Source organism: Maylandia zebra, linkage group LG11 (genome assembly GCF_041146795.1).
Source record: "Maylandia zebra isolate NMK-2024a linkage group LG11, Mzebra_GT3a, whole genome shotgun sequence".
NCBI lineage: Eukaryota > Metazoa > Chordata > Actinopteri > Cichliformes > Cichlidae > Maylandia > Maylandia zebra.
The window spans coordinates 16651844-16662656 of NC_135177.1; the positions used below are offsets into that span (position 1 = coordinate 16651844).

General features: G+C 40.9%; 1 long non-coding RNA gene across 2 annotated transcripts; it reads left to right on the forward strand.

Annotated features, from left to right (window-relative positions):
• Positions 1–1812: 1812 nt before the first annotated feature.
• Positions 1813–10390, forward strand: LOC101479857 (uncharacterized). 2 transcript variants are annotated; one of them, XR_013100788.1, is made up of 4 exons: positions 1813–2162; positions 2917–3023; positions 8917–9001; positions 10248–10390. It is a non-coding gene; the product is annotated as an uncharacterized LOC101479857 (long non-coding RNA). The 2 variants fall into 2 exon arrangements; XR_190946.2 differs by lacking the exon at positions 8917–9001.
• Positions 10391–10813: the final 423 nt, after the last annotated feature.

Sequence of the window (10813 nt, forward strand, 5' to 3'; positions counted from 1 at the left end):
GATGTGTGAACAGTTTGAGGTGCTGCAGGTATGAGGAGTTTGGAAATTCCAGTGGCTCACCTACATCAAGCTTCCTCCCAACCTCTAAGATCCTTAATGTTTTCTGAAAAATAACAACCAATGACAACAAAGGAAGAAGAAGAAAAAAGAAAGACTGCCAGCACTGCTTCAGCCTGCAAAGAATTTAAATGTAAATTATTTTTTCTTCCTCTCCTCCATGTCTCCGCTCTTACTGGTCAACATTATCATCTTTATTTATTAAATTTTTTTCCCTCAGTGATCAGCGTGTCTGCACCAATTGATAGCAGTGCAATAACAAACCTAATTAACATAGCTTTTATTTTTCAAAATGATTTTTGATTAAGCACTAAAAACTGCACTTTGTCACTGTGCTGAAGTGTGCTTGAGTGTTAGCTTGCGTGCAACATTTCTGAAGTGCCATTGTCCTTCCTCACTTGTTGTGCGCCATACTAACTCTCTATTTAACGCGTGAACAATTAGGACAGATGCGATTAATGCAAAATGGATAAAGGAGAACTGGTGAAAAGAAAAGCATAAAGAAAACTGGGACAATAGTGGCATAATATTGGCTGATAAACACATTATATGGGCCTGAATATCAGCAACCACTACACACACACACACACACACACACACACACACACACACACACACACACACACACACACACACACACACACACAGCCATGGATCCATGACCACAGGAGACACTGAAGTGTATGTTTTCTGTCAAATGCATAAAACATACGAACTCTATGGTCCTACTCTTAATTTTTCAGCTGTAATTTTGGTGGGAGAGCCTGATTTTGGGGGTGGGCTAAAAAATGGAGAGTCATTTTTTTCCCACTCTGTAATTAGGTATTCATCCTAAGACCACACTGGTCACTATCTGCATTCTTCTTCTCTAATTAGCACAAATTGAGCAATTTGTTTCTCCTTTTAAACCCCAAATCATCCTCTAATCTGCAAGTCATTTACATTCAGAGGAGTGATGGAAAATGACACCGATGGGCGTCCTTCTGCAGCTCTTCATTACACAAGTACATCTGAATTAAATTACAAAGTGCTGCTGATAATTGATGGAGAGGTAAAGGTGCTCACTAGGGCACTTTTTCATTCACGATAACAATACGTTCCCCAAATACCGTTTCTTTATGTTGATATTTGTTGCCTCTCTAACTACAAAATAAACGCTACATACTAATCCTAAATTCTCCATCAACACCGCACTTATAACTTATGTATGTATATGTATATTGTCACTTTGATTTCCAGGTTTTCCACCATGTTAAACAGATAATGTGATATGCTTCACAAAGTCAGCTGTTTCTCTCCTTTTCCACACTTTCAACTTGTTTTCATCTGTTGACAAAACTGTGCAGGTTCTATTAGAGGTTTTTCTGGCAAAGTGTCATCTGTCCTTTCAGTTTTTCAGTATAACCAGCTGTTAACATGGGCTGGAATGATCTGGAACAGCCTTTTGATTTTGTGTTATTCAACCTCTGCATGAAAATTATGGAGGTCTACTAAGCAGTGATGTAGCGTTTAAGTAAGCTAAACTGGTTAGTTTGCAGTATTGTGGTGAAATTTACAATAATGTACCATATTGGACTGGTTTACACCAAAGGTAGTAAGAATTCATTTACATTTAAGATGATGATGCTGATTAGATTCACTCACTGAATTCTATACTTATACTATCCTAATAGTGTCTAGGTGTAGGAAAATCAGCCATTCATATAATGCTTAGAAGACTTTATCTACCTACATCCAGGTTGGGCAGGGCTCAGGTCTTGACCAGGGTTGCCCCTGCCTCCTGTTCCAGCCAGCACACCTGTCTCTCATCAATTCATTACCCTTTGGCTGCATCAAGAATCCTTGACTGCAACCCAAGAAATCTCTGAGTTGTTTAATCTGAAAAGGAAGATCTTACCAGAAAAACTAAGCTGGCCATCGATCATAAAACCTGTGAATCCTCTGCCAATCTAATCTCCGATGTCACCACCACCTGGAAACTTCATCTGCCTTCTCCATCTGCAAGTTCCCAAGGAAAATAGATCCTCCAGTGTCCCCCCAGTTACAGGCAACAGTGTTAGCCACTCCACCACGATGCTGTCCAGCAGCTCTTTGGACCTTTTATTGTGAGTTTTCTGTGAACTTTCTAAACACAAATTCATCACTTGGAATTACTCCAGATTTTATGTCTGCTTAATTTGTCATGGAATAATGGAGGATCGTGCTCACCTGGAAATTAAATTTCTCTTTAGTCATTTGTCCAAATGTTTTTGAAAATGTCTATGTCTAAAAAAAAGTTCTATAATTCCTAGAAAGTGCAAGTCTATTTCAAAAACCTTTGAATTAAAGCTGAAAGTCTGCTCTTTAATCACTCCTTAATTATTTGACTTAAAGTCCACTGTGGGTGTGTACACAAGTAAAACTACAAAAGCTGCATTTTGTCAACAAAACATATGAACATATCTTTAAGTATTACTACAGAATATGAAGTATATTTGTATAGAAATAGACATACTGAATGCTCTAGTTGTCAAGCTAACAGGCACAAGTCATTAGTGAGCTCCCTTTGGATTTCTCCTTCTTGATCCATGTATCCATCTAGGAACCATTAGATACACAGCTGCTCAGCGAACGTTAATAATCAAGTGTGTAGTTACTTTTGGACACTTGCAAGTCCATGACTATGTGTTAAAGGGCTGTAGCTTCCGCATAGTATTGCCTATCTTCATGGGAAAATGCTCAAATTAAAGCAAAAACTCAGCACTTCTAAGGTTCAATTTATTCATATAGCTCCAAATCACAAAAACAGTCACCCCGAGGTGCTGTATATTGCAAGATAAAAACCCTACAATAGCGCATTATCTCTTCTATTTCATTCAGAACAAAAAATGTGTGACTGGTTGGATTTCTGCATGGAGTGTCTGCAAACCCGAGATGAGCTGACTGTATGGAGGATAGCACCATGTTCAGACATCGCCATGGCACGGGTATGTACATATCGCCATTCAGAACCATTTAAACTGCAATCCAGCAGCAGAATCACCAAAACTTACGCAATGTGTGTTTAAAGAAGACAACTATCAGTATAATCCATTTACTTTACTCAAAAATGTATTTTTCATCATCCTTTAACTCTCACTCCTTTACATTCTTATATTTAACTAACAGCTAGCTACCTGGTATTTATACCTGTATAACTGGTATTTAACTTTTACCAACTCATTTCATTTTAAAGATTTTTAATGGAAGAAAAACATGGATGGCAGGTTATTGTTGGCACCAATCAAGTAACCTTGAGTACTGGGTTTTTCTGGCTTTTGTCTATCTAAGAAAGTATTATTCTGTTACTAAAAGGAATGATGAGTGCTGCCTCTTACCTCGATTTAACCATAACTCCATCCAAGTCTGTGGGCACTGAAAAACTGAGCCAAACTGAAGGTGACATAGTTGTTCATTTCCAAAGATGCAGTATATGAGTAAACCGAATGGAAGTGTGTGTGTGTGTGTGTGTGTGTGTGTGTGTGTGTGTGTGTGTGTGTGTGTGTGTGTGTGTGTGTGTGTGTGTGTGTGTGTGTGTGTGAGAGCGAGATAGTGACCTTTGCCCTGTTATTGACAACCACAGAATATTGCCACTGGTGCCTGTAATCACTATCTGTACTGTCCGGAAGGAAAGTGTGTGTCTGTTTCTCTTTGTGCATCTGTGTTAGTGTGTTTTCATTTGTGCACAGATTATAACTGAGGGAGTGCACGTGTCCTTGAGTGTGCGTGTGTGTAGGTAGTGTGTGAGCGGCAGCGTGTGTGGAACATGTGTTGGCGTTCTCAGAGGAACAGCAGGGCTCTAATAAGGACTAGTCCTGGATGGCAGCTGGTAAACTCTGTCCTCAGAATAGGTGTCCTTTATTCACGCACAAAGGAATGCAAATTAGTCCCAGCGCCGAGTGGACACTGAGAACTGATCCACATGGCGCGCACGATCGCTCTCGAACATGCATTGAGAATTGCACCGCAATGCAAGTTCCCGCAATCGAAAGACAAAACAGGCACAGCCAACGACAAGGCCCACCCGCACAGCTGTTTTGTTAGTTCGTGTGCAAATGCGTGTGTGTGAGAGAGAGAGTGTGCGCGACTGTGAGTCTAAGCACGTGTGGTGACCAGGGGTCACTTTCTGCTTTGGCAACAAAAAAGTCTGGTAGAAGTCTCAAGAGCTCAAACCACACCCACACACAATTAAAGCACTTCATTTTAAAACTCCACCTGAGAGATGAAGCTTGGAGTACCTACTGGTGACCCCCTCATTGCGCTCGTGTTATTTTTCAGATTCCTCTCAGTGCCTTTGTGTCACAACAGCGGCGCTAAGATGAATATCTTTTATCGGTTCAAACAATAAAGCTTTAGCCCTTCAGCTTGATTTTCAAGTTCATATCCATATGAGGTGTGCACCGTACTGGCAGGTCAAATGATGCCATTATTCCGGGAGCTTTCAAAAATTGTAATTTATACTAGAATTTGCCACTGTGTTGCAGTAATGTAAGTCCTCGTGGTGTATGTCAAGAAGCCAAGGCCTTGAAAACAAGTTCATTGGTTAAGAGGGAATGCATAGATATGTGCTTACATAATGGGAAATGAGCTCTTGAAACCACATACATTGTGTTATTGTACGAGTTGTGAGTGTACTTCAAGACTCATTATGAAAATATGAGGCGTCCATTCAGGAAACTGTATTAGATTTCAGAATGGCATATTACCAGAGCTTCAACAGGGCTATGTTATTGAGATGTGCTTAAACGTTTCCTTAAAGCTCCACTCACCCACATTTTATATAGATAATAGATAAAATCACCACGCATGCGATGAGCAGGATCACTTGGAAAGATTAACCCTTAGTTCCAGTACTGTGCAGAAGTCTTGAGTCACCCTTCATTTCTCTCGATTTTGCTTTGAATTTCTTGTCATTTTTTCAAGTGGTCCTTAGATGTGTTCCCTCATCTTTCAAAGTTTTTCTTTGGACATTGGTTGCTTTTTCACTCACTTTAAGTCAAAGGCTTATACTTCTGTATATTTACAATTTCTGTTATCTGTTTGTTGAGCCACTTATCACTACCCTATAAACAAGTCAACTCTAAATTGTATCTTTATGCACTGTGTTATTAGCAGCCCATTTCCTCAGTTGAATCTATAATCAATCAAAAGTAACATTTTTGTACCTACAAAATGATTCCCGAGGAGTGTTTTGCAACTTCCTAGGGCAATATTTTGGTCTTCAGCTCATATTAGCCCAAATTTTATTTCCCATTCATGTTTAAAAGTAAACGGCAATGATTGATAAGGTGCAGGCTAATAACAGTGTAAGCAGCGCTAGCCTTACAAATGTTTGGAGGGTTTGCAATTCTCAATAAAAAGGAATCCCCAAACCTACACTGCGTAAAACAATGAATTACTGAATATTAATGTGTCTACACGTCTGCTCCATATCAGCAACTTTAACATGTTAGCTTAATAACTTTAACCCACAACTTTTTATGACTTTTTTTTCAAAGAGTACTGTTCCAGGCCTGTTAGTCAGCAGCTTATTTCCTCAAAAAAGAAGTAATAAAGTCTCTTCCTCTGTGACGAATTATCCATCAACAATGGAAACAATAAACAGTTACCAGTTTTGGTGGGAGAACTCATCTTGATAGAATCTTTGATGTTGACCCATAGACTAAAGTCAAAGTCACAGTCAAGGCAATTCTGTCATTTTGGTCCCTGCATGAGAACTATCACACTCCAGGTGTTAGGAAGCAGCACAGGAAGCCCATGATAAGAATTTCTATCATGGTGCCATACAGAAAATGATTTCAGCGTCCCAAGACTAGCTTGAATAGATACCCTGTCAGATGCAGCAGTGAAGGTGACCCAGTGAGCTGCCAGTCAGACATCAAAGGGTGCCAGCTGTTTTCTCAAACTGAGGGGGGTGGAAGAGAAGAACGAGTAGGACTGAAGAGGAAGATTGAGATGACACGTCGGATCTCCAGGAGTGTCACTTTGTGTAATGGGTGAGTGGCGGGTATTCATCTGCCTCGAGAGAAAGAGACGGAGAATACTCCACATGGACTTCAATGAGACTTCAGTAATTACTTATTACTGCACATATGGATGAGATGGGGCATGAGAGGACTTGAGGCGTGTGCAGCTCTTCCTCCATCTGAAAACCACCTCCGGGGTGACTTCAAGAACATCCCTATAATGCTCCAAGACAAAAGTCTCATTACAGGTAATTATGGATTGCCTATATCACCGCCTCTCTGCCCCCTCCTCTTTCTCCAAAAGCCTTCTGCCTCACCCTCACTACTTTTATCCTCTCATTCAACAGAAGTAGCAGCCTGGGAGAGGGAAGGAGTGATAGAAAGGGGGGAGGGAAAAGGCTATTACCTGGGAGCAGACGCTGATCATGGCCGCTGACGCTTTACTGCACTTCCATTCATGTGGAGTGGCTCACTTGTGGGCAGCAATTACCGACCAAATGATCCAAACTGGGCCTTGTAATGAAGGGGCTGGACTGACTGAGTGACTAGCTGCACTTTTCTGTGCTTGTGTGCAGAGTATCATCCTATGCTTTTAAACAGATTAGAGCTAGTGGGCTTGAAGGTATAGGTGTAAGCTTTATGCACACTTGTGCATCCTTTGCATGGACTAGCAGTAGTCTGAATTCCCTTTAAAAACACGTATCGGTCAAACTGAGCTCTGTTCTGCACACGTCCCTGCACGCTCGCCCCTGCTCCCCTCACACCATGCAATTGTCAATGTGGAGCTGGTGCAACAGGCAAGGCTGTCATCCACAGATCACAGACAACAACGGCGCCTTCCTCAGCCGCCTTTGAAAATGTCACTGTGGGAACAGCATAATCAACCCCATGTCACCACCAGCTGCTCCATTCGGACCACATTAGAATAAACAACAGGCAGGGAAGAAGCAGAGGTACAAAGAGTGGAGACAAGTGCGTACGGAAAGATGATGGTGCTCCATCTGTGGCCACTGGTGAACAAGGAGGCAGGAAGCACAACTTGAGCCAGTAACTGAAGGGTGGGAGGGGTATAAGGAACCTCTGAAATCCATCTGTGTGATGCATCACAGCCTTCAAGAGCAGAAACTGGTCATGCTATGCTCAGGGAAATCTTTAATTTTGTTTCTCTAATATTGTTCTCAAGATTACAGCACCTTGTGCTGCAGTGCAGGTTCTCCCTCACACTGCTGCCCTTAGTATTGGATACACTTTTTTTTTTCATGTGCAAAAAATGTGTGGGAGCAGTTTACTTGCTACAGTGCCACATTTTCTTTACCAGTTTCTCCTTGGACCAAAAAGAACAAAGAAGCCAAGAGAAAGATGGATGAAAACAAAGAAAGTCCAAGTACCATGACCACAAGAGGTGTAATTGTTCTTTATAATGACAGATTTCAGGCAGGGATATAAAACAACAATGGAGCGTCCTTGGAAAACGCAGGCAGAATATGAATGGAGGTTTTGTCATCCTCTTTGACAAAGACCAGTACAACCTGTACAGAGGAGGCTGTGCTTCCAATTTCTCCAAGGTCAAATGCATTTCATTGTCAAGCAGGCCAAAATGTAACATGCCGGGGTGATGATGGCTCCAAAAGCCCTAAAAGTCCCAAATTGTGCAAGTCATCCTAAACAAACACAGAGGGACAAAAAAAATCCCACCATCGTCTTCTATAGGCAGTAAATTACATTAAATATAGGTTGTGTAATGCATATACTGCTCCCTATTCATCCTGTTTGAAGTGCCCTCTCACTAGCCAAAATCTCTTCTCATCTCCAGTACCTGTGAATTATACAAAATGATGCGTTCGCCATTGATTTCATCAGTCCACTGTAGTCGCTAGTAATCCCATTATAACATGTCTGTTAGTACAATAGCTAGATATGGCCTGAATAAAGGAAGCCTTTCTTTGCCTTGTCAAAGGTAGGCTGTCTTCCAAATTACTTCTTCAGAAGTTAAAAGGCCCACTGCCTAATCAGTCTATTATACCAGACTAATAGATGACCAGTAATTGCAACTAATAACTTATTACTCATCTACACAAATATTCTAATAGCTTGTATTTAGAAGCCAATTTTTTTCAATGGACATAGTGAGAAGGAGGGGGTTCCTATTCAAAAGCCAGACACACAGAAACACAAAGAAATACTCCCACAAAGGAAGCTTAGAAAGCAACCTGTAGCATGTTTTTTCTTCTCTTAGCTGGATTAATATCTAACCTTATTCACAGGGATGTGAAACCTCAGCTCGTCTTCATCTCCAGAGATGTCTAGCACCGGGGCTTTGTTTGGTGCTCGGGCCCCTTTTGAGAGAGAGATAGAGATGGCGCATGGAATTATAAATAATGTCTTCTATCCTCTTCCCCTGCTAGCCTGCTAGGCCTCAGACACGGAGCTCAGTGGGGACTAGTGAGGCGGATGCACTGTACGTTATTTGAGCTTCGGAAGCCAGTAGTTCCAACAGGGCTCACGGGTGGAAACGCATTTACTCACAGCCAGGTGGCGAGGAGTTACCCGTGAGACGTAATAACAAAGTGGGTGCGCTACGTGGGACCCACGCTTCTTTTGTTACATTACATTTTGTTACAGGTCATTCTATAAGCAGAACTGAATGCATGAATTTGAAATGCACATTAAAACTAGAAATAAATGTCCACATCATTTATTTCCTGCTACATCAAATGGATGTAACTTAATTTTTGATGATGACCTTTTCTTTTCTTTTCTTTTTTTCTTTTTTTTTTTTTTTTTGAAGGAAAATATTGAACTTTCTGCACTCAGTCCTTTTTATCAGCTGGGGAAAACCTCCATGCTGAGCAATGTCCAATAATGTGTTTGACAGATAAGGGGTGATGCAAATCCAGAAAAGAGCACATCAAATGAATGAAACCTGCGTGAGCATTCAGATGACCTCTTGAAAACCAATGGTAAATGGTAAATGGCCTGCATTTGTATTGCGCTTTTCTAGTCCATAGGACCCCAAAGCGCTTTACACTACATTCAGTCATTCACCCATTCACACACACATTCACACACTGGCGATAGCAAGCTACATTGTAGCCACAGCTGCCCTGGGGCACACTGACAGAGGCGAGGCTGCCGGACACAGGCGCCACCGGGCCCTCTGACCACCACCAATCCAACCTTTGGTTTTGCTGACCTCATTTTGTAGAAGTATGCAAATTTATTCAGAAATAATTCATAATTCCTTTGTAATCACTAATCATTAGTTGCTCAGCATGTAAGCATAGTAGTCGCTAGCTAAGTAAGCAGGTCTAGCTAATAAACAAATGACAGAGCAGACACTGTTCAAGTAACATCACATAAAAGATGCACTATTGTTTACCTTCTATGGCATTGAAATACCTTTCAGAAACCAAACTAAGGGATAAAAAAAAAAATAATTTTACCGTAAAAATCTAAATTCATACCTTTTATTTTAGATACTGTCTTTCTAGCTTCATACCGTGTGGACTAAAAGGTCAAAGTATGAAAAAAACTATCTATTAATATAGCCAACTGAGTGTTTGGATCTCTATAAATGTGTTAGTACAGCAGACTACACATAGGCTTCACTTTAGATTTATTCATCTGAATGCTGCATTAGCCAAACTATTACACAGAATAAGAATGTAAGGCAGTGTCGATGTACTGCAAAGTATTTGACTCTTTTTGAATCATCTAACATTCATTAAAGTAGATTCTTTACTAATTACTGAAAAGCGCAAAAATGCAGTACTTGTTACTTTACTACATTAATCACCACATCTTAAAAAATATTTTAGCACCACATGTTACATCTTCATCTTATAATCAATGCTAATTGTCAGTAAAAAATAATACTTAACTAGGCCTTTAACCTTTTAATACTGTCACCTAGTCATGCGTCAGTGTAAACCTCTGCAATGGAAATGATTATTAGGTTGGTTTTTTAGAAACTTATATCTGTTGCCACTTTCTAATTCTTCATCAGACTATGTTAATGTAGCAACTATCTTCCTCTAACACCAACACACAGAGAGAGAGAATTACTGGCTGTTTCTCCAAGCTGCATTTGTGTTTTACACCACATGACAAGCCTACAACACAAGCAGAGAAAGTAGCAAACTGCCAAGAATTAGCTCACAGACAGCTTCAGTTGGCTCTGTTGATCATGTGACTCTTGTCTTACAGGTTGTAGAAGTTCAAGATTCTCCCGTGATGTCTGTCCCCCCCGTCCTTGCAGCAGGCTGCCACTCTGTTAGCTGAGCACAGTGACATCAAGCCAGTATCAACTCTCCATTAAAATTCTATTGCGATTAAAAAGAAGTGTGAAAGACCACAGCATGCATCAGTTCCTTATCTATCAAAAGTTGCAGGTTTAACACGCGCACGATGAGTACATAAATACACACTCGACAGGATTTACGCCTGGGAGGAAGCATCATTAACAAATATGTTTATTAACCGCAACGCATTGAGGACACAATGGGCAGAGTACAATGGGAGTAGTTAAAGGGGCAGGACACACAAAAACCCACTGGGAGTATATAGCCCCCACTGATCAGTGACCTCATCCAGAGTCAGTTTCTCTTTCAAAGGCGGCGAGACCAAAGAGTAGTGGGGCCTTTTCAGCCGTGCAGATAACAAACCAACACCAGACACCCAATAAAGAGACTTCCACTTCATTTAAAAGCAATTAATATTCTTGGCTGGCCGGCGTGATCCCTTTGGTGTGGCAGGTCTGTACACGCCCCCTG